The 24,724-nt window shown below is 49.0% G+C and overlaps 1 protein-coding gene across 1 annotated transcript in view; it reads left to right on the top strand.

Annotated features, from left to right (window-relative positions):
* Positions 1-15,440, top strand: part of LOC109877239 (C-type lectin domain family 4 member M-like) — a 28,983-nt gene extending 13,543 nt beyond the window's left edge. Inside the window, exons 7-8 of the transcript XR_004207946.1 lie at positions 14,667-15,088; positions 15,137-15,440. The gene's annotated coding sequence lies outside the window, so the exon portion shown is untranslated. The remainder of the gene's footprint in view (positions 1-14,666; positions 15,089-15,136) is intronic.
* Positions 15,441-24,724: the final 9,284 nt, after the last annotated feature.

The following is a 24,724-nucleotide window of genomic DNA, read 5'->3' as shown; positions in this document are numbered from 1 at the left end:
GAATATACAACAGTAGAAGATACAACAGTAGAAGATACAACAGTAGAAGATACAACAGTAGAAGATACAACAGTAGAAGATACAACAGTAGAAGATACAACAGTAGAAGATACAACAGTAGAAGATACAACAGTAGAAGATACTGCATTTCAACACACGTGTGTAAAGATGTCAGAGGAAATCTATGAAAACTGCGATGGATTTAGTGGCAAAAAAATAAATAAAATAGAGACCATGGATATTAATGATCAAATATACAACAACGAAAGACCCATCATGCCCTGCAAGAAGGTTGGTGATCAACATTCAGGTAACAGTTAACCTGGTGTAGTGCTAGACACTGACACACACACACGCACATTTCTCATTTACATAAATATTCACACCCAAGTCAATACATGTTAGAATCACCGTTGGCAGCAATTACAGCTGTGAGTCTCTGGGTAAGTCTCTAAGATCTTTGTACACCTGGATTGTACAATATTTGCCCATTTATTATTTTCAAAATTCTTCAAGCTCTGTCAAATTGGTTGTGGATCATTGGTTGGCAACCATTTTGAATTTGTCTTACAATAGGTTTGCAAGCAGATTTCAATCACAACTGTAACTTTGCAAACTCCAGTGTAGATGTGGCCTTGTGTTGTAGGTTGTCTGGTGGAAAGCAGACTGAAACAGGTTTTCTTCTAGGATATTTCCTGTGCTTAGCTCAATTCTAGGATTTTATTTTATCCTGAAAAACTCCCCAGTCCTTAAAAATTACAAGCATACTGATAACATGATGCAGCCACCAAAACATAGTGTCTTCAAAACAATATTGAGAGAAGTACTCAGTGATGTGTCGTGTTGAATTGCCCCTCCCTCAGTACAAAAAGTGAATTGCTTCGCCACATTTGTTGCAGTATTACTTTAGTGCCTTGTTGCTAACAGGATACATGTTTTGGAATATATTTTTTCTGTGCAAGCTACCTTTTCAGTCTGTCAGGTAGGTTAGTATTGTGGAGTAACTACAATGTTGATCCATCCTCAGATATCACCCTTCCGCATCTGTGTTGGAAGGTGGCAGAGCTAGAAGGATGTTTGTCAGACCATGAGACATCCTGAACATCGGTCTTTTCAAAAAAAATCTTACGTAGCGTCCGAACTATTATGATCTACAAACTATTATGCTTTATTGAAAGATGAGAGTCTCACAAACGTGATGGGTTCTCCATTTAGGACGTCCACAAGCCTCACACGACTCTGAAGGTCCCCAGTACCACAAAAAAAAAAGTTAATGGAAGTATATATATATATATATATATTTAGTGGACGTATATATGGAGATAATTTATTGCCTAATATAAGGGGATAAATACATGCAAAAAATATATAAAATGTTTCCTGATCTTTCTAGTACCTCTCAGATAGAGGACAGGCACTTCAGAACAAACTTCCTTCTGATATTTCTGGGGACGATCTGTTGTTCCATATGTTTCTATTGGCTAAGAGCAGTAATGACGATCTAGTGAATCTGTTATTCAATGTGTTTCTATTGGCTAATAGCAGTAATGACAATCTGTTGTTCCACGTAGTGAATCTGAAATTCAATGTGTTTCTATTGGCTAATAGCAGTAATGACTATCTGTTATTCAATGTGTTTCTATTGGCTAATAGCAGTAAGGACTATCTGTTATTCAATGTGTTTCTATTGGCTAATAGCAGTAATGACTATCTGTTATTCAATGTGTTTCTATCGGCTAATAGCAGTAATGACAATCTGTTGTTCCACGTAGTGAATCTGTTATTCAATGTGTTTCTATTGGCTAATAGCAGTAATGACTATCTGTTATTCAATGTGTTTCTATTGGCTAATAGCAGTAAGGACTATCTGCTATTCAATGTGTTTCTATTGGCTAATAGCAGTAAGGACTATCTGTTATTCAATGTGTTTCTATTGGCTAATAGCAGTAATGACTATCTGCTATTCAATGTGTTTCTATTGGCTAATAGCAGTAATGACTATCTGTTATTCAATGTGTTTCTATTGGCTAATAGCAGTAATGACTATCTGCTGTTCAATGTGTTTCTATTGGCTAATAGCAGTAATGACTATCTGCTGTTCAATGTGTTTCTATTGGCTAATAGCAGTAATGACTATCTGCTGTTCAATGTGTTTCTATTGGCTAATAGCAGTAATGACTATCTGCTGTTCAATGTGTTTCTATGGGCTAATAGCAGTAATGACTATCTGCTGTTCAATGTGTTTCTATGGGCTAATAGCAGTAATGACTATCTGTTATTCAATGTGTTTCTATTGGCTAATAGCAGTAATGACTATCTGCTGTTCAATGTGTTTCTATTGGCTAATAGCAGTAATGACTATCTGTTATTCAATGTGTTTCTATTGGCTAATAGCAGTAATGACTATCTGTTATTCAATGTGTTTCTATTGGCTAATAGCAGTAATGACTATCTGCTGTTCAATGTGTTTCTATTGGCTAATAGCAGTAATGACTATCTGCTGTTCAATGTGTTTCTATTGGCTAATAGCAGTAATGACTATCTGCTGTTCAATGTGTTTCTATTGGCTAATAGCAGTAATGACTATCTGCTGTTCAATGTGTTTCTATTGGCTAATAGCAGTAATGACTATCTGCTGTTCAATGTGTTTCTATGGGCTAATAGCAGTAATGACTATCTGTTATTCAATGTGTTTCTATTGGCTAATAGCAGTAATGACTATCTGCTGTTCAATGTGTTTCTATTGGCTAATAGCAGTAATGACTATCTGTTATTCAATGTGTTTCTATTGGCTAATAGCAGTAAGGACTATCTGTTATTCAACTTAAAACTATAAATCAAATAGCTAAATAATCCTTGGTATCTTAAAACAATTCCATATGTCGGCTCAGACCCTCCCCCACCACCCCCCGGCTCAGACCCTCCAACCACCCCCGGCTTCAGACCCCGGCCATCCCACCGACCGGGCCCGGCTCAGAACCCTCCCACCACCCGGCTCAGACCCTCCCAGCACCCACCCCGGCTCAGACCCTCCCCCAATCCACCCCCGGCCTCAGACCGCTCCCCACCACCCCGCTGCCCTCAGACCCTCCCCACCAGACCCCCGGCTCAGACCCCTCCCCCCCACCACCCCCGCTTCAGACCCTCCCCCACCACCCCCGGCTCGAACCCTCCCACCCACCCCCGGCTCAGACCCGCCCCACCAACCCCCCGGCTCAGACCCTCCCCCACCACCCCCCGGCTCAGCACCCATCACCACCACACCCCCGGCTCAGACCCTCCCCACCACCCCCGGCTCAGACCTCCTCCCCACCACCCCCGGCCTCAGACCCCGCCTCACCACCCCCGGCTCAGACCTTCCCCACCACCACCCGGCTCAGACCTTCCCCACACCTCCCCCCCGGCATTCAAGACCCTCCCCACCACCATCTCTCTGCTCAGACCCTCCCACCAGGCTCAGTAGGCCTCCACCACCCCCTCAACCCTCACCACCCCCAGGCCTCAGACTCCTCCCCCCACCCCACGCTCAACCCCCCCCACCCCGGCTCAGACCCTCCACACCACCCCCGGGCTCAGACCGCCTCCCCACCACCCCCCGGCTCAGACCCGCCCAACACCACCCCCGGCCTCAGAACTCCTCCCACCACAACCCGGGCTCAGACCCCTCCCACACCACCGCCCGGCTCAGACCCTCCCCCACCACCCCAGGCTCAGACCCTCCCCCACCACCCCGGCTGAGACCCTCCCCCAGCCACCCCCGGCTTGGGACCCTCCCAACACCCCCCGCTCAGACCGTCCCACCACCCTCCTGGCTTAGACCCTCCCACCACCCCGGCTCGGACCCCGCCCCCACCACCCCCCCGGCTGAGACCCTCCGTCCCCCCCAACCCCCGGCTTGGAGACCCTCCCAACACCCCCGGCTCATACCGTCCCACCAACCCCCGTCGTAGACCCTCCACCACCCCGGCTCAGACCTCCCCACCCCCCCCGGCTCAGACCCTCCCATCTCCACGCTCAGACCCTCCCGCCCCACCACCCCCCGGCTCAGACCCTCCCACCACCCACCACCCCGGCTTAGACCCTCCCCCACCACCCCCGGCTCAGACTCTCCCCCACCACCCCCGGCTCAGACCCTCCCCACCACCCCGCTAAGACCCTCCCATCCTCTCACAGGCTCAGACCCTCCCCCAGCACCACCACCCCCGGCTTAGACCCTCCCATCTCCCACGGCTCAAACCCTCCACCCACCACCCCCGGCTTAGACCCTCCCATCTCCCACGGCTCAGACCCTCCCCCACCACCCCCGGCTCAGACCCTCCCACACCACCCCCGGCTTAGACCCTCCCCCCCACCCCCCCGGCTTAGACCCTCCCATCTCCCACGGCTCAGACCCTCCCCCACCACCCCCCGGCTCAGACCCTCCCCCACCACCCCCGGCTCAGACCCTCCCCCACCAACCCCGGCTCAGACCCTCCCATCTCCCACGCTCAAACCCTCCCAACACCCCGGCTCAGACCGTCCCCACCACCCCGGCTTAGACCCTCCCACCACCCCGGCTCAGACCCTCCCCCACCAACCACCCGGCTCAGACCCTCCCATCTCCCACGGCTCAGACCCTCCCCCACCCCCCGCTCAGACCTCCCCCACCACCCCGGCTCAGACTCTCCCCCACCACCCCCCGGCTCAGACCCTCCCACCACCCCGGCTAAGACCCTCCCATCTCTCACGGCTCAGACCCTCCCCCACCACCCCGGCTCAGACCCTCCCATCTCCCACTCGGCTCAGACCCCTCCCCCACCACCCCCGCTCAGACCCTCCCCCCCACACCCCCGGCTTAGACCCTCCCCCACCACCCCCGGCTCAGACTCTCCCCCCACCACCCCGGCTCAGACCCTCCCACCACCCCTGCTAAGACCCTCCACTCTCTCACGGCTCAGACCCTCCCCCACCACCCCCGGCTTAGACCCTCCCATCTCCCACGGCGCAAAACGCCGTCCCCCACCCCACCCCCGGCTTAGACCCTCCCATCTCCCACGGCTCAGACCCTCCCCCACCACCCCCCCGCTCAGACCCTCCCTCCCACACACCACCCCCGCTTAGACCCCCCCCCCCACCACCCCCGGCTTAGACCCTCCCATCTCCCACGGCTCAGACCCTCCCCCACCACCCCGGCTCAGACCCTCCCCACCACCCCCCCGGCTCAGACCCTCCCCCACCACCCCCGGCTCAGACCCTCCCCCACCACCCCGGCTCAGACCCTCATATCTCCCACGGCTCAAAACCCTCCCAACACCCCGGCTCAGACCGTCCCCACCACCCCGGCTTAGACCCTCCCCACACCCCGGCTCAGACCCTCCCCCACACCCCCCCCTCTCAGACCCTCCCCCACCACCACCCCCCGGCTCAGACTCTCCCCCCACCACCCCCCGGCTCAGACCCTCCACCACCCCCGCTAAGACCCCTCCCATCTCTCACGGCTCAGACCCTCTCCCCACCACACCCCGGCTCAGACCCTCCCATCTTCCCACGGCTCAGACCCTCCCCCACCCCACCCCCGCTCAAGACCCTCCCCACCACCCCGGCTCAGACCCTCCCATCTCCCACGGCTCAAACCCTCCCATCTCCCACGGCTCAGACCCTCCCCCACCACCCCGCTCAGACCCTCCCCCACCACCCCCGGCTTAGACCCTCCCCCACCACCCCCGGCTCAGACCCTCCCCCACCACCCCCNGCTTAGACCCTCCCATCTCCCACGGCTCAGACCCTCCCCCACCACCCCCGGCTCAGACCCTCCCACACCACCCCCGGCTTAGACCCTCCCCCCACCACCCCCGGCTTAGACCCTCCCATCTCCCACGGCTCAGACCCTCCCCCCCCACCCCCGGGCTCAGACCCTCCCCCACCACCCCCGGCTCAGACCCTCCCCCACCACCCCGGCTCAGACCCTCCCATCTCCCACGGCTCAAACCCTCCCAACACCCCGGCTCAGACCGTCCCCACCACCCCGGCTTAGACCCTCCCACCACCCCGGCTCAGACCCTCCCCCACCACCCCGGCTCAGACCCTCCCATCTCCCACGGCTCAGACCCTCCCCACCACCCCCGGCTCAGACCCCTCCCCCACCACCCCGGCTCAGACTCTCCCCCACCACCCCCGGCTCAGACCCTCCCACCACCCCGGCTAAGACCCTCCCATCTCTCACGGCTCAGACCCTCCCCCACCACCCCGGCTCAGACCCTCCCATCTCCCACGGCTCAGACCCTCCCCCACCACCCCCGGCTCAGACCCTCCCCCACCACCCCCGGCTTAGACCCTCCCCCACCACCCCCGGCTCAGACTCTCCCCCACCACCCCCGGCTCAGACCCTCCCACCACCCCGGCTAAGACCCTCCCATCTCTCACGGCTCAGACCCTCCCCCACCACCCCCGGCTTAGACCCTCCCATCTCCCACGGCTCAAACCCTCCCCCACCACCCCCGGCTTAGACCCTCCCATCTCCCACGGCTCAGACCCTCCCCCACCACCCCCGGCTCAGACCCTCCCACACCACCCCCGGCTTAGACCCTCCCCCACCACCCCCGGCTTAGACCCTCCATCTCCCACGGCTCAGACCCTCCCCCACCACCCCGGCTCAGACCCTCCCCCACCACCCCCGGCTCAGACCCTCCCCCACCACCCCCGGCTCAGACCCTCCCCACCACCCCGGCTCAGACCCTCATATCTCCCACGGCTCAAACCCTCCCAACACCCCGGCTCAGACCGTCCCCCACCACCCGGCTTAGACCCTCCCACCACCCCGGCTCAGACCCTCCCCCCACCACCCCGGCTCAGACCCTCCCCACCACCCCCGGCTCAGACTCTCCCCCACCACCCCCCGGCTCAGACCCTCCCACCACCCCGGCTAAGACCCTCCCATCTCTCACGGCTCAGACCCTCCCCCACCCACCCCGGCTCAGACCCTCCATCTCCCACGGCTCAGACCCTCCCCACCACCCCCGGCTCAGACCCTCCCCCACCACCCCGGCTCAGACCCTCCCATCTCCCACGGCTCAAACCCTCCCATCTCCCACGGCTCAGACCCTCCCCCACCACCCCCGGCTCAGACCCTCCCCCACCACCCCCGGCTTAGACCCTCCCCCACCACCCCCGGCTCAGACCCTCCCCCACCACCCCCGGCTTAGACCCTCCCACCACCCCGGCTCAGACCCTCCCCCACCACCCCGGCTCAGACCCTCCCATCTCCACGGCTCAGACCCTCCCCCACCACCCCCGGCTCAGACCCTCCCCCACCACCCCGGCTCAGACCCTCCCATCTCCCACGGCTCAAACCCTCCCATCTCCCACGGCTCAGACCCTCCCCCACCACCCCCGGCTCAGACCCTCCCCCACCACCCCCGGCTTAGACCCTCCCCCACCACCCCCGGCTCAGACCCTCCCACCACCCCGGCTAAGACCCTCCCATCTCTCACGGCTCAGACCCTCCCCCACCACCCCCGGCTTAGACCCTCCCATCTCCCACGGCTCAAACCCTCCCCCACCACCCCCGGCTTAGACCCTCCCATCTCCCACGGCTCAGACCCTCCCCCACCACCCCGGCTCAGACCCTCCCACACCACCCCCGGCTTAGACCCTCCCCCACCACCCCCGGCTTAGACCCTCCCATCTCCCACGGCTCAGACCCTCCCCCACCACCCCCGGCTCAGACCCTCCCCCACCACCCCCGGCTTAGACCCTCCCCCACCACCCCCGGCTCAGACCCTCCCCTAACACCCCCGGCTTAGACCCTCCCCCACCACCCCCGGCTTAGACCCTCCCCCACCACCCCGGCTCAGACCCTCCCCCACCACCCCCGGCTCAGACCCTCCCCCCACCACCCCCGGCTCGGGACCCTCCCCCACCACCCCCGGCTCGGACCCTCCCACCACCCCGGCTCAGACCCTCCCCCACCACCCCGGCTCAGACCCTCCCCCACCACCCCCGGCTCAGACCCTCCCCCACCACCCCCGGCTCAGACCCTCCCCCACCACCCCCGGCTCAGACCCTCCCCCACCACCCCGGCTCAGACCCTCCCATCTCCCACGGCTCAAACCCTCCCATCTCCACGGCTCAGACCCTCCCCCACCACCCCCGGCTCAGACCCTCCCCCACCACCCCCGGCTTAGACCCTCCCCCACCACCCCCGGCTCAGACCCTCCCCCACCACCCCTGGCTGAGACCCTCCCCCACCACCCCCGGCTCTGACCCTCCCAACACCCCGGCTCAGACCGTCCCCACCACCCCGGCTTAGACCCTCCCACCACCCCGGCTCAGACCCTCCCACCACCCCGGCTCAGACCCTCCCCCACCACCCCGGCTCAGACCCTCCCATCTCCCACGGCTCAGACCCTCCCCCACCACCCCCGGCTCAGACCCTCCCCCACCACCCCCGGCTCAGACCCTCCCCCACCACCCCCGGCTGAGACCCTCCCCCACCACCCCCGGCTCAGACCCTCCCATCTCCCACGGCTCAGACCCTCCCCCACCACCCCCGGCTCAGACCCTCCCCCACCACCCCCGGCTCAGACCCTCCCCCACCACCCCCGGCTGAGACCCTCCCCCACCACCCCCGGCAAGGACCCTCCCAACACCCCGGCTCAGACCGTCCCCACCACCCCGGCTTAGACCCTCCCACCACCCCGGCTCAGACCCTCCCCCACCACCCCGGCTCAGACTCTCCCCCACCACCCCCGGCTCAGACCCTCCCACCACCCCGGCTAAGACCCTCCCATCTCTCACGGCTCAGACCCTCCCCCACCACCCCCGGCTTAGACCCTCCCATCTCCCACGGTTCAAACCCTCCCCCACCACCCCCGGCTTAGACCCTCCCATCTCCCACGGCTCAGACCCTCCCCCACCACCCCCGGCTCAGACCCTCCCACACCACCCCGGCTCAGACCCTCCCATCTCCCACGGCTCAAACCCTCCCATTTCCCACGGCTCAGACCCTCCACCACCACCCCCGGCTCAGACCCTCCCCCACCACCCCGGCTCAGACCCTCCCCCACCACCCCCGGCTCAGACCCTCCCCCACCACCCCCGGCTCAGACCCTCCCCCACCACCCCGGCTCAGACCCTCCCATCTCCCACGGCTCAAACCCTCCCATCTCCCACGGCTCAGACCCTCCCCACCACCCCCGGCTCAGACCCTCCCCCACCACCCCCGGCTCAGACCCTCCCCCACCACCCCCGGCTCAGACCCTCCCCCACCACCCCCGGCTTAGACCCTCCCACCACCCCGGCTCAGACCCTCCCCCACCACCCCCGGCTTAGACCCTCCCACCACCCCGGCTCAGACCCTCCCCCACCACCCCTCCCTAAGACCCTCCCATCTCTCACGGCTCAGACCCTCCCCCACCACCCCCGGCTTAGACCCTCCCATCTCCCACGGCTCAAACCCTCCCCCACCACCCCCGGCTTAGACCCTCCCATCTCCCACGGCTCAGACCCTCCCCCACCACCCCGGCTCAGACCCTCCCCCACCACCCCCGGCTCAGACCCTCCCCCACCACCCCCGGCTTAGACCCTCCCCCACCACCCCCGGCTCAGACCCTCCCCCACCACCCCCGGCTTAGACCCTCCCCCACCACCCCCGGCTTAGACCCTCCCCCACCACCCCCGGCTCAGACCCTCCCCCACCACCCCTGGCTCAGACCCTCCCCCACCACCCCCGGCTCAGACCCTCCCCCACCACCCCCGGCTTAGACCCTACCACCACCCCCGGCTTAGACCCTCCCCCACCACCCCCGGCTCAGACCCTCCCCCACCACCCCCGGCTCAGACCCTCCCATCTCCCACGGCTCAGACCCTCCCCCACTCCCCCGGCTTAGACCCTCCCATCTCCCACGGCTCAGACCCTCCCCCACCACCCCCGGCTTAGACCCTCCCATCTCCCACGGCTCAGACCCTCCCCCACCACCCCGGCTCAGACCCTCCCCCACCACCCCCGGCTCAGACCCTCCCCCACCACCCCCGGCTCAGACCCTCCCCCACCACCCCCAGCTTAGACCCTCCCACCACCCCCGGCTTAGACCCTCCCCCACCACCCCCGGCGTAGACCCTCCCCCACCACCCCCGGCTCAGACCCTCCCACCACCCCCGGCTTAGACCCTCCATCTCCCATGGCTCAGACCCTCCCCCACCACCCCCGGCTCAGACTCTCCCACCACCCCCGGCTTAGACCCTCCATCTCCCATGGCTCAGACCCTCCCCCACCACCCCCGGCTTAGACCCTCCCCCACCACCCCCGGCTTAGACCCTCCCATCTCCCACGGCTCAGACCCTCCCCCACCACCCCCGGCTTAGACCCTCCCCCACCACCCCCGGCTTAGACCCTCCCATCTCCCACGGCTCAGACCCTCCCCCACCACCCCCGGCTTAGACCCTCCCATCTCCACAGCTCAGACCCTCCCCCAACAACCCCGGCTTAAACCCTCCCCCACCACCCCCGGCTCAGACCCTCCCATCTCCCACGGCTCAGACCATCCCACAACACCCCCGGCTTAGACCCTCCCATCTCCCCCGGCTTAGACCCTCCCCCATCTCCCACGGCTCAGACCCTCCCCCACTCCCCCGGCTTAGACCCTCCCATCTCCCACGGCTCAGACCCTCCCCCACCACCCCCGGCTTAGACCCTCCCATCTCCCACGGCTCAGACCCTCCCCCACCACCCCCGGCTTAGACTCTTGAGGGTTAATCACTATAATTGCACACAATGGGATTCATTGCAACTTATTATGTAACATGTTAAGCAAATGATTCATGAGCTTATTTAGGTTAAAGACTTATTGAATAAAGACATTTCAGATTTTTATTTTATATATATATATATATAGTTGAGGGGTCCAATGGAACGGAGTGGAGGGGGAGGTGAGAGTGGTGACAGGTGCTGCCAGACGACTGTAGTTGAGGGGTCCAGTGGAACGGAGTGAGGGGGAGGTGAGAGTGGTGACAGGTGCTGCCAGACGACTGTAGTTGAGGGGTCCAGTGGAACGGAGTGGAGGGGGAGGTGAGAGTCGTGACAGGTGCTGCCAGACGGCTGTAGTTGAGGATGAAACGTCTGTAAAAATTGGCAAACCCCAGGAAATGCTATATCTGCTTCAGGTTAGAGGGCGTAGGCCACTCTGTGACTGCCATGTCTTGGTGGGGTCCGTACGTAACTCCCCCAGGGAACAAGTGGAGACAAAGTGACCAACCTGGCCCCAGTATAGGCAGGTTCTAGTGCTGATTCACCGCTGCCTCTCCTCTGGAGAGAGACGAGCCGAGCTGCACGGAGGCACCCAGTCAGGAAGGAAATCTTGACCCGTTCACTAGCATAAGAGTTGGGCTGTTGCTCGAATACTAGTGAACATTGTACCAGAAAGGCTCTGTGTGTAGATTGATGAAGATAATTTTTATGGATCAGGGAAAAAACAATTGAATCCCTTTTAGAATAAGTCTGTAACGTAACAAAATGTAAAAAAGTTCAAGAGGAAAACTTTCCACTTTCTCTGTAGTCATGTAACCCCCCTGAAATGGACAAAAATTAATAGAAAGTCATTGGCACTGGACAAACCATACACATACACGCCGTTGTTTCGTTCAAAGTTGATTGCAAATGCCATATGGCAAATGCCAGGTGTAACACTTTCCAAATCCAACAGGTTGCGAGCGCGCTCCACCGTGGTTTTTCATATTGCAAAATGCAACACAAGTCAACATCCAAAAGCAACATTTTGAAAAAGCAATTTTTTTTTCAAAAACGTATCACCCCCCCAAAAAAGTGCTTTCTGGACCGTTTTTCGAAATTATTTTGATTTTTTTTGTCAATTACACATGTGTAAGAACTGTATGAATATACTTTTGTCCAATTTTATTATCATATTTTATTTATTTATTGTCATAATTTTTATTTTTGTAACTTGCGCATAAGGCATATGTTTTGTCCATTTGCAATATGATTTCATAAGAAGTCAAAAGTCAAAAGTCAAAAATAGACAAGAGGTTTGAAAACTTTCCAAATGCAATGTTATTTTGACTTGTTATTCTTCTTTGTTTATTCACTGTGTATTTATTTATTGTGTCACTATTTTCAATGTTGTATCTTTAACTCTGCATTGTTAGAAAAGTCTGTTGTTTACGAAGCAAATAACAAATTAAGTATGATTTAGAATGAAATAGGTGCCGGCAATCATTTTGGGTGCCTGAACTCTGCAATATTGTTTAAGCCAATATTCTGTTAGAGGTTCTGGAAGTCAAGCAGTAGAATACGTGAGGTTCTGGAACTCAGTTCTGGTGTTCTGTCCCTTGTCAATCTTGTGTATTTCTCTCAGTGATTCAAACAGCAAATGGACACAAAATTAGAAACAAATACAGCAAGTTTTTATGGTAATAATTTGTGCTTCAGTGTCTTGTCAGTGGTGGAAGAGATACTCTGGAGCTGCTGCAATGTGTCTGGGACTGCTGTGTGTTCTCCTACTGGCTGGGATCATAGGCCTGTTTCTCTACCGTGAGTTTGATATGTTCTCACTCAAACATTCTTCATCATCAGTGGTGTAATGATCAGGGATAAATTACATTTACATTCCAGTCAATTCCATTCAGAAGGTAAACCATATTTCACTGTTACCTTGTTCATTGGTCGTATTGTTTCGCAGAGAGAAACCAATTGACCAGTTCCAACACCCTGACCAAAGAGAGAGACCAGGTACAGTCCAGCGGAAACAACCTGACCAAAGAGAGAGACCAGCTACAGACCAGTTACAACACCCTGACCAAAGAGAGAGACCAGCTACAGACCAGTTACAACACCCTGACCAAAGAGAGAGACCAGCTACAGAAAGAGACAGAACGTCTGAAACAGTCTATAGTTGAGAAAGGTGAGTCAAATTGTCTCATGACTGTTCTGTTTGACAGTCTCTGTATCAGTTCACATGTCACTTACAAACAGGCAATTCAAATGACATTAAATGAAAATGTGAGAAACAAACTACGACTTCCAAACTGTCCATTTAGTTAGTTCCTGTCTTCATTGAGTGTTTGCTTGATACTTAATGAATTGTTGTATTAAAGTGACTAAAGCAGGAAATGTTCAACTTATAGTGTGTCCTCGAGGATGGAAGAAGCTTGGTAGCAGTTGTTACTATGTCTCTACTGAGGAAAAATCCTGGGAGGAGAGCAGACAGGACTGCAGAGATAGAGGAGCACACCTGGTGGTCATCAAGAGCGAAGACGATCCGGTGTGTGTGTGTGTGTGCGTGTGTGTGTGTGTGTGTGGTAGCGAGAGAGAGAGAGACAGGGATGCAGCTTAATACCCTCCCTCTTCATATATATCAAAGAATTGGTGAGGGCACTAGAGCAGTCTGCAGAATTCTTCAAACAATATCCTCTGTGTACAACGTAAAACACCAAATAATGCATGCAGAACAGAATTAGGCTAATACCCACTAATTATCAATATCCAGAAAAGAGCTGTTAAATTCTACAACCACCTAAAAGGAAGCGATTCCCAAACCTTCCATAACAAAGGCATCACCTACAGAGAGATTAACCTGGAGAAGAGTCCCCTAAGCAAGCTGGTCCTGGGGCTCTGTTCACAAACAGACCCCACAGAGCCTCAGGACAGCAACACAATTAAACCTAACCAAATCATGAGAGAACTAAATTATAATTACTTGACACATTGGAAAGAAATAACAAAAAATCTAGAATGCTATTTGGCCCTAAACAGAGAGTACACGGTGGCAGAATACCTGACCACTGTGACTGACCAAACTTAAGGAAAGCTTTGACTATGTACAGACTTTGTACAGACTCAGTGAGAATAGCCTTGCTATTGAGAAAGGCCGCCGTAGGCAGACATGGCTCTCAAAAAGAAGACAGGCTATGTGCACACTGCCCACAAAATAATGTGGAAACTGAGCTGCACTTCCTAACCTCCTGCCCAAATGTATGACCATATTAGAGACACATATTTCTCTCAGATTACACAGATTCACAAAGAATTAGAAAAAAAACAAAACCTATTTTGAAATACTCTTGGATATATTGAGTGAAATACCAGTGTGCCATCACTGCAGCAAGATGTGTGACCTGTTGCTATGGCAACAAGTGAAGAACAAACAACATCATAAAAAACATATATATATATATGAAAACATAATTATGTTTATTCATTTTCCCTTTTCTACTTGCTCATAATATCTGAAGTATCTTTATTGTCTTGGAACTGTTGTAACATTTCTATTGTTTATTTCACTTTTGTTTATTATCTAGTTCACTTGCTTGCTTGTTAACATATGTTTCCCATGCCAATAAAGCTCTTAAATTGAATTGAAATGAATTTAGAGACAGAGAGAGAGAGAGACAGCGAGTAGAAATGGCAGGTATTAACAATGTTGAATCTCTTCCACATCTACAGACATTTGTCAATTGGTTATGCGGGGTAAAGAACTATGTCTGGATTGGTCTGACTGACTCTGTTACTGAGGGGACCTGGAAATGGGTGGACGACACACCACTGACCACAAAGTAAGACATTAATTAATTCTGTGTCATTATGACATTACTGTCTGGATAGTTAGGTTCAGAATGGACAGACTGTTTCTATATGTTATATATATATATGATTCTATGTGTTGTTTCTTCTACAGGTATTGGAACAGTGACAGTCTGATTCTGTGTTGTTTCTTCTACAGGTATTGGAACAGTGGACAGCCTGATTCTATGTGTTGTTTCTTCTACAGGTATTGGAACAGTGACAGTCTGATTCTGTGTTGTTTCTTCTACAGGTATTGGAACAGTGGACAGCCTGATTCTATGTGTTGTTTCTCCTACAGGTATTGAAACAGTGGAGAGCCTGATTCTATATGTTGTTTCTCCTACAGGTATTGGAACAGTGGACAGCCTGATTCTATGTGTTGTTTCTCCTACAGGTATTGGAACAGTGGACAGCCTGATTCTATGTGTTGTTTCTTCTACAGGTATTGGACCAGTGGACAGCCTGATTCTGTGTTGTTTCTTCTACAGGTATTGGAACAGTGGACAGCCTGATTCTGTGTTGTTTCTTCTACAGGTATTGGAACAGTGGACAGCCTGATTCTATGTGTTATTTCTCCTACAGGTATTGGAACAGTGGAGAGCCTAATGGTGGTGGAGCAGAGAACTGTGTGTATTTCTACTCCTGGTCATCAGACACAGGAGCTTGGTGGGACTATGACTGTTCCTATCAATACAGATGGATCTGTGAGAAATAGGATTCATCCTCGGTACTCTCTGAACTGCTAAATAGGATTATGCTAAGTACTGTATATCGTAAAATATTTTCTGCTTATTCATTTACCTTGTCAAGAACATACAATATATAACAAGACAAATGTAGAATACATTATAATAAAACTATATGCAATAACAATACAATGACTTGATAAGAGAAGGACTGTTCTGTCTGTTGTTGAGGAAATTCACCACTTAGGACTCAAATTCAAAGGAAATCTATCTTTATTATCACAGTCACAGAGGTTCACTGACTCAATACAATCCTGATGTTCATGTTTATTATTATTACTTTTTTTAGTTTAGTCTACTTGCTAAATATTTTTCTTAACTCTTCCCAAACTGAGACTGACTGATACCACACCAGGCTTCTTAACTTGAAACTGAGATACTCCTTTTGGTTCCCAGAGCAATGTTCTGGGTGTACTGGGAAAAAGCTTGTACAGTGAGTGTAAGGGATGTCGTCCTCCTCTTCTGAGGAGGAGTAGTAAGAAAGATCGGAGGACCAAAGGTAAGTGTTCATGATGATTTTAATTAAAGAAAGCTCTGAACACTGAATCAAAACAATAAATGATGACGTGAATTTACAAAACCGAAACAGTACCGTGTGGCCCAAACACTCACACGGAAACAAACACCCACAATCCAAAATTGAACCCCAGGCTACCTAAGTATGATTCTCAATCAGGGACAACAATTGACAGCTGCCTCTGATTGAGAACCAAAAACCAACATAGAAAAACAAACAGACTGCCCACCCCAACTCACGCCCTGACCATACTAAAACAAAGACAAAAACAAAGGAACTAAGGTCAGAACGTGACAGTGAGAGTGTTGATTCCTCCCATGTACAGTCAATCAGTTACTCGCATGAACCCAACCAAGTTGGATATTAGAAAAGCAGCATTATTCTAAACATACGAGTGGATAAACAGAGAGAAAATGTCATACTCTTATATAATAGTTGATCTAACATGGAGTCTGGAAGGACTGTTCTCTACTGTATAATAGTAGATCTAACATGAAGTCTAGAAGGACTGTTCTCTACTGTATAATAGTAGATCTAACATGGAGTCTAGAAGGACTGTTCTCTACTGTATAATAGTTGATCTAACATGGAGTCTAGAAGAACTGTTCTCTACTGTATAATCGTTGATCTAAAATGGAGTCTAGAATGACTGTTCTCTACTGTATAATAGTAGATCTAACATGGAGTCTAGAAGGACTGTTCTCTACTGTATAATAGTTGATCTAACATGGAGTCTAGAAGGACTGTTCTCTACTGTATAATAGTTGATCTAATATGGAGTCTAGAAGGACTGTTCTCTACTGTATAATCGTTGATCTAAAATGGAGTCTAGAATGACTGTTCTCTACTGTATAATAGTTGATCTAACATGGAGTCTAGAAGGACTGTTCTCTACTGTATAATAGTTGATCTAACATGGAGTCTAGAAGGACTGTTCTCTACTGTATAATAGTTGATCTAACATGGAGTCTAGAAGGACTGTTCTCTACTGTATAATAGTTGATCTAATATGGAGTCTAGAAGGACTGTTCTCTCTGTTGTATCATATAATCTCTGACACTTTAAGATGTACTATATATCAGTTAACTCTTTGAACTCCCTCTCCCGGATCCGGGAGAATTGTCATCAGCTGACACTAATTAGCATAACGCAACGGACAAAGAATATTACTAGAAAATATTCATATTCATGAAATCACAAGTGAAATATATTGAAACACAGCTTAGCCTTCTGTTAATCACCCTGTCATCTCAGATTTTGAAATTATGCAGCCAAAGCAAGACAAGCATTTGTGTAAGTGTATCGATAGCCTAGCATAGCATTATGCCTAGCTAGCAGCAGACAACCTGGTCACGAAAATCAGAAAAGCAATCCAATTAAATCGTTTACCTTTGATGAGCTTCGGATGTTTTCACTCACGAGACTCCCAGTTAGACAGCAAATGTTCCTTTTTAAAAAAAATATTACTCTTGTAGCCGTAATAACTCCGTTAGTTCTTCACGTTTGGCTGAGAATTCGACGGGAAATTGTGGTCACGACAACGGCGAAAAATATTCCAAATTAGCTCCATAATATCGACAAAAACATGGCAAACATTGTTTATAATCAATCCTCAAGGTGTTTTTCAAATATCTATTTGATAATATATCAACCGGGACAGCTGTATTTTCAGTAAGACCAGGAAGAAAAATAGCTACCTCTGTCTATTACGCAATAATTACTATGAGAGCCCAAGGACAAAGTGAAACAGATCAGGGCGTGACACTATATGTGTTTTACAAACACACACACACACACATACATACATACATACATACATACATACACACATACACACACAAACACACATTGAAAAGCACCAATGCACATAACCCGCCCACCTGAGAATCTGCTTTTCAGCCATCTATTTCCTGTGTTTCAGGTTTGCAAAATCCATGTCACTTCAATCTCTCTGGATTAATGGTGTAGATTTTCTGTAGATTTTCATATGGCAAATGGTCACAAAATCAAGACCCAAAGGTCAAAATTTGAAAATCGAAAATATATTCTCGAAGTCTTTTCCGTTTAGGACAATTGGCCGTCCGTTTCCTGATGTTTCGTCCATTTGCAATAAGCAGCCAGTTGCCATCTGGTGGAATTTTCCAGAACAGCAGAATAATTAATAAAATGTCACTTTTATAAAACGGAAACCAAATGTCCAAGAGATTTTATTTGATGACTTCCCAGAAGATCTGGCCCAGGGGCATGACCTGAGAGGATACTATAATATAATATTGTTGGGACTTTAACTAACCGACACTACATAGTATCCCCTCTTCATGGTTCCAGACCCAACAACATTATATAGTATCCCCTCTTCATGGTTACAGACCCAACAACATCATATAGTATATCCTCTTCGTGGTTACATGTTGTGCTGTGCTCACTTGAACAGGAACGTGGCATGGCAGTCCTTCTTTGACTTATATAGTTGTCACGCCCTGACCCTAAAGAGTCCTCTGGGTTCTCTATGGTGTTTTAGGTCAGGGCGTGACCCTGGGGCACGACCTGAGTCCGTCGGCCTATTTTAAAAATACTTGCAGACGTCTAGTAATAGGCCGTACATTTGCAATATAAGGAGATCCTCATCAACCATATGGGTAATGCCATCGGCGTCCCTGTAGAGAAGAGACTGTCCCTGTCAACAATGGTTACAAGGAGAGGATACTATAATATAATGTTGTTGGGTCTGTATCTAACAGGCACTGTATAGTATCCCCTTTTCATGGTTCCAGACCTAACATCATTATATAGTATCCCCTCTTCATGGTTAGACCCAACAACATTACATAGTATCCCCTTTCATGGTTATAGACCCAACAACATTACATAGTATTCCCTCTTCATGGTTACAGACCCAACAACATTACATAGTATCCCTTCTTCATGGTTACATGTTGTGCTGTGCTCACTTGAACAGGAAGGTGGCATGGCAGTCCTTCTTGTGTGATACATTTAGTCATCAAATGTGCTTTCAAGACAACTGGGAACTTGATAAAAAGAAGATGAATCATGACGTCAGTGATCTTCAGGCCGGAGCTCAAGTTCCCCGTTTGGAATTCCTAGCTGGGTGACCTTTCAAAACTTATTTTCCCAGTCAGAACTCATTTTTTTTCTTCAGAGTTCCCAGTTGTCTTGACCTGAAGTCTATGATTTCCCTATTCAGATTTTCCAGATCTACAACCACTGATTATTATTATTTGACCCTGCTGGTCATCTATGAACGTTTGAACATCTTGGCCATGTTCTGTTATAATCTCCACCCGGCACAGCCAGAAGAGGACTGGCCACCCCTCAGAGCCTGGTTCCTCTCTAGGTTTATAATCTCCACCCGGCACAGCCAGAAGAGGACTGGCCACCCCTCATAGCCTGGTTCCTCTCTACCTGGTACAGCCAGAAGAGGACTGGCCACCCATCAAGGCCTGGTTCCTCTCTAGGTTTATAATCTCCACCAGGCACAGCCAGAAGAGGACTGGCCACCCCTCAGAGCCTGGTTCCTCTCTAGGTTTATAATCTCCACCTGGCACAGCCAGAAGAGGACTTGCCACCCCTCAGAGCCTGGTTCCTCTCTAGGTTTATAATCTCCACCAGGCACAGCCAGAAGAGGACTTGCCACCCCTCAGAGCCTGGTTCCTCTCTAGGTTTCTAATCTCCACCCGGCACAGCCAGAAGAGGACAGGCCACCCCTCCGAGCCAGGTTCCTCTCTAGGTTGCTTCCTACGTTCCTGCCTTTCCAGTGGGGTTTTTCTGTACAGCACTTTGTGACATCGCTGATGTAAAAAGGGCTTTATAAATACATTTGATGGATTGATTTTGAATGCTGCAGAAGTCATGCCTGATTGACAGCACGGCCAGTGTAGTCAACCTTTTCTTGCCCGTGTCGTTGCGAGTGAATGTTTATCATTTAAAGCTTGGAAAAGACACCATTTCAGACAGATGGTTTCATTCCTTAATCCCAGAGTTGGACCAAACACTCTGTCCACCGAATAGCAGGCAGGAGAAGTAAAGCCAGAAATCGTGCTTGTTTGTAGGTGACCAAATACTTATTTTCCACCATAATTTGCAAATAAATTCATAAAAAATCCTACAATGTGATTTTCTGGATTCTTTTTCTCATTTTGTCTGTCATAGTTGAAGTGTACCTATGATGAAAATTACAGGCCTCTCTCATCTTTTTAATTGGGAGAACTTGCACAATTGGTGGCTGACTAAATAATTTTTTGCCCCACTGTACATATATATATATATATATATACATACATATATATATACATACATATACATACACATATATATATATATATACATACATATATATACATACACATATATATATATATATATACATACATATATATACATACACATATATATATATATATATATATATATACACATATACATATACATATATATACATACACATATATATATATATATATATATATATATACACATATATATATATATATATACATATACATATATACATACATATACACACATATACATATACATATATATACATACACATATACATATACATATACATATATATATATACACATATATATATATATATATATATATATATATATATATATATATATATATACACATTGTTTGAAAACTATGTGACATCAATTACCGGCAAAATAACATGCAAAACATTTTTATAATTATTTTTTTTTGCTAATCTGGTCAACATCCAAAAGCAAAATTTTGAAAAGAGAAAAAAAATTCAAAAACTTATCACCCCCCAAAAAAGTGCTTTCTGGACTGTTCTTTCGAAATTCTTTCGATTTTCTTTGTCAATTACACATGTGTAAGAACTGTATGAATATACTTTTGTCCAATTTTATTATAAATTTTTATTTTTAGTTTTTACTTGCGCATAAGGCATATGTTTTGTCCATTTGCAATATGATTTCATAGGAAGTCAAAAGTCAAAAATAGCAAAATTTTATAAAAAACTTCACACACACCTAAAAAAGTGCTTTCTGGACCGTTTTTCGAAATTCTTTCAAATTTTGTGTCAGTTACCCACGTATAAGAACTGTATCAACATACTTTAGTCGCATTTTATTATCATACTTTAAAAAAAAATGTTTACTTGTGCATAAGGCATATGTTTTGTCCATTTGCAATATGATTTCATAGGAAGTCAAAAGTCGAAAATGTGAACTTAAAAAAAAAAAAATTATCGCCCTCGTAAAAAAGTGCTTTCTGGACCGTTTTTTAAATTGTTTCGATTTTATGTCAATTAATCATGTGTAAGAACTGTATTAATATACTTTTGTAAAATTGTATTATGACATATATATTTTTTTTTACTTGTGCATAAGGAATATGATTTGTCCATTTGCAATATGATTTCATAGGAAGTCAAAAGTCAAAGTCAAAAGTAACTTTTTTGGAGGCCAAATGCCATAAGAAATTTGACATGCTCAAAAATCCTGCAGAAATGCAAAATTGACTGGCCTGATGAACCCGGCATGGCCGGGCAGTGATAGTTGTTCCTTTCCATCACTCGCTGTGTTGATTTCATCATGTCCATTTGGTGATGTTTTTTCACTGTTGAATCATATTGCAAATGCATGTGCATTTGCAATATGTTTCAATGGGCATTTACCATCACGCATTTGGCATGCTCAAAAGTCAAACTATACTTTGCTCAAACTATACTTTTGTCTACTTTTATTATCATAATGTTTTTTTTTTCAGGATGGCTGGGCAGTGATTCTGGTTCCTCTCCATCGCTCGTTGGGGTTGATTTTAGAAGTTTCACTTTGGTGAACCTCACTGATGGTACCTCACTGTTTAAACATATTGCAAATGGACAAGAGTCACCAGCAAGTCACCGTCCATAAGTCAATTAGATATCATTCTGACACCAAACTGATACAAACTGACACCAAACCCACTTTTCCCAACTCGTTTAGTAGCCAACTATCACATACTACAGAGATGGCCCAAAATTCACAACGCCTTCTATTCAAACCATAATAAAAACGTAAAACACGTAGTTACGTTCCAGCTGCGGGTCCAGTTCAGATGTCATCTGTAGGCCTAGCTGAGGTGACCCCGAATCCCAAGTTTCGGCTCGATAGGTCATTTGGTGTCCGAGCAAGACCCTAATTGGTGCTGAAAATCCACTTTTTTCCATGACTTGCTACGGGGTCCTTGAATGAGCTATCGGACAGAAACGTTGGGGTCCGTCTCTATGGGCCGAGACGGTCGCAATGCTCCTAGTCTTGCGACTCTGGGACATTTCTAAATGTCGTCATTTTCATGATGTAAAAATGAATTGAAGTCATTGCAAATGTACGAGGCTGTTTCTCGGTCCGAGAACCTTCTAGAGCCACGTAACTCACCACGCACTGAGGTCGACCTGAGGTCTAGAACAGGTTTCTAACGTTTCGGAACTCTAGGTCTGACGGTTCTTTAAAAGTTCCAACAAGGTTAACTAACGCAGGCAGTGTATGTCTCTGCGCACCCCAATGTGTCCCACCATCAAAGTTGTGTGTGTGATTTAGTTTTCCTTTGAAATTTTATGGGAAAAATGACTGATTTACAGTTCATGGGGGTTGCCTAATCACACATATGAAGTTTTGGAAAGATCTGACTTTTTTCACGCTTCAAAACAGCCCCTGAGACACCAATTATGGCACTTCCGGTTGGCACAGGAAGCTATAAGTAAACACATATCCTCATTGGGGTATGCTTTTACAGAATCCTGAGTTTTAAGTCTTTACGTTAAGAATTGACTGATTTACACAGGGTTGAATGCACTATGTCTATCAAACTGCAGGCAGGGTATGGATATACACTTTTAGGGTGATTTTAACCACTTCCGGTTGGTCCAGGAAGCTTAGAATCAACACAGGTAGACCTCATAGTGGCCTGATGGATTGTCATCGAAGTCAGGTTCATACGGCATTCATAACCCACATAGGCCTCAGGTTGAATTTAGGGGTGCAGGCAATGTATTCCTATGGGGAGAGAAGTCATTGTAATCTGTGAGATCCATTATTTATGGAGGGTTTAGTGAGTGTTATTTCAGAAAATCATAAAAAAATCACAGAAATCTCGCAGAGCTCCGTAAATATTCGAACGCTGCAACTGGATCTGTAACTGTTAAAAAAATAAAAATAACTATTTTTGAACATCACCAATTTGACATTGTACGATTTCTCTTAAATGACAATAGATAAATGGCTGGTTCTTTTTTTATTGACACCGGAGGTTCCTTGACTTTGACGTGAAGCGGAAAAAATATTGCTCTATTTTCATTTTGGACCTTTAATCCCAGAAAAATGGCCATAACTCACAAACCGTTGAGGCCTAGACGCCATCTTGTTCGGGGCCAACTGCCCATTATGCCAAACCTTTGGAGATAAGGCCACGTTGTGATTCGTGATGTTTTGTACATTTGCAATATGATTGCTTATGCCCTCTTGTGGGATTTACCGGGACAGCAGAAAAATGACCAAAATGTGATTATTTTATCAAACGGAAACCGAATGTCCGAGAGAGTTCGTTTGATGACTTCCCGGTAGATCCGGCCCTGCCGCACGGCCCGACGCCGCCCGCGAATTTTGCAAACGTTTTGGTACGTCTAGTAAGGGACCGTACATTTGCAATACGGACTTTCTCACTAACCATACGGCGAATGTCAAAATGTTCCCTTAAGGTATGCAAATTCACCAACTTAGTTCTTAATGAAACAACACAGGTGACTGTAGAGAGGGAAGACAGAGTGTTTGATGGTTTGAGCCCTGGTCTAACCTTTATGTTAATGTATTCATATATGCAAATACACCAGGTGTATTTATGCAAATGAAGCACCTATTTTCTTTATGAATATAAATACTACATATCTGATACAATAACAAAATGAATAAATGAGTGTTATCATTCTTACAATAATTTTGGGGGAAATTGTCCAATAATTGTAAAACCTGAATTCACACCAAAATCTCAACTCCATTAATTATTTGTTTGTTCCAGTAAAATATTGTATGTGCTATAATTCAGTAAATATCTGATGGATTATAAAAATTATAAACGTTTGGAGTATCTTCAGCCGCTGTGAGGAGGCCTGTGTCTTGTGACCATAGAATTACACACAGGACTCCTCAGACACGCCCCTTATTACTGGTGAAGGGAGGAATTACACACTGGACTCCTCAGACACGCCCCGAGAAGTGAAGTGCTCTAAACTGAGCCAGGTCTTATGCAAATGATAAACATGTAATTTACAGTAAGTCATTTGCCTTTTTTCCAGTAAGAAGCATGTGACAAGCTGACTCTCACACAGAGCTGTTGTCACACACTTTCACACTTCTGTACTTATTGACACCCTTACAGAGCTGTTGTTACACCCATTCACACTTCTGTACTTAGTGACACCATACTGTCCTCTGATAAACAGAAAGTTGGTAGAAAAGTGTGCAATGCAGTTAGTTTCTGTCCACTTGTTTTGATGTAGATAGAGGATGAGGAAGAGGGAAGGAGAAGATGTGAGAGTAATTGTAGACCTTAGGCCCTCTCTGAAAAAAGACAGAGACATCTCTGAATAACTATTATCTCTGGTGTTCATGTCACACAGGAGACAGTAAATATAGATCTCAGGCCCTCTCTGAAAAAAAAGATAGAGACATCTCTGAATAACTATTATCTCTGGTATTCATGTCACACAGGAGACAGTAAATATAGATCTCAGGCCCTCTCTGAGAAAGACAGAGACATCTCTGAATAACTATTATCTCTGGTGTCCATGTCACACAGGAGACAGTAAATATAGATCTCAGGCCCTCTCTGAGAAAGACAGAGACATCTCTGAATAACTATTATCTCTGGTGTCCA

The sequence above is a fragment of the Oncorhynchus kisutch genome, unplaced genomic scaffold, assembly GCF_002021735.2.
Source record: "Oncorhynchus kisutch isolate 150728-3 unplaced genomic scaffold, Okis_V2 scaffold1057, whole genome shotgun sequence".
NCBI classification, from domain to species: domain Eukaryota; kingdom Metazoa; phylum Chordata; class Actinopteri; order Salmoniformes; family Salmonidae; genus Oncorhynchus; species Oncorhynchus kisutch.
The sequence above is the reverse complement of the archived record's forward strand: the minus strand, read 5'-3'. Positions and strand labels throughout refer to the sequence as shown.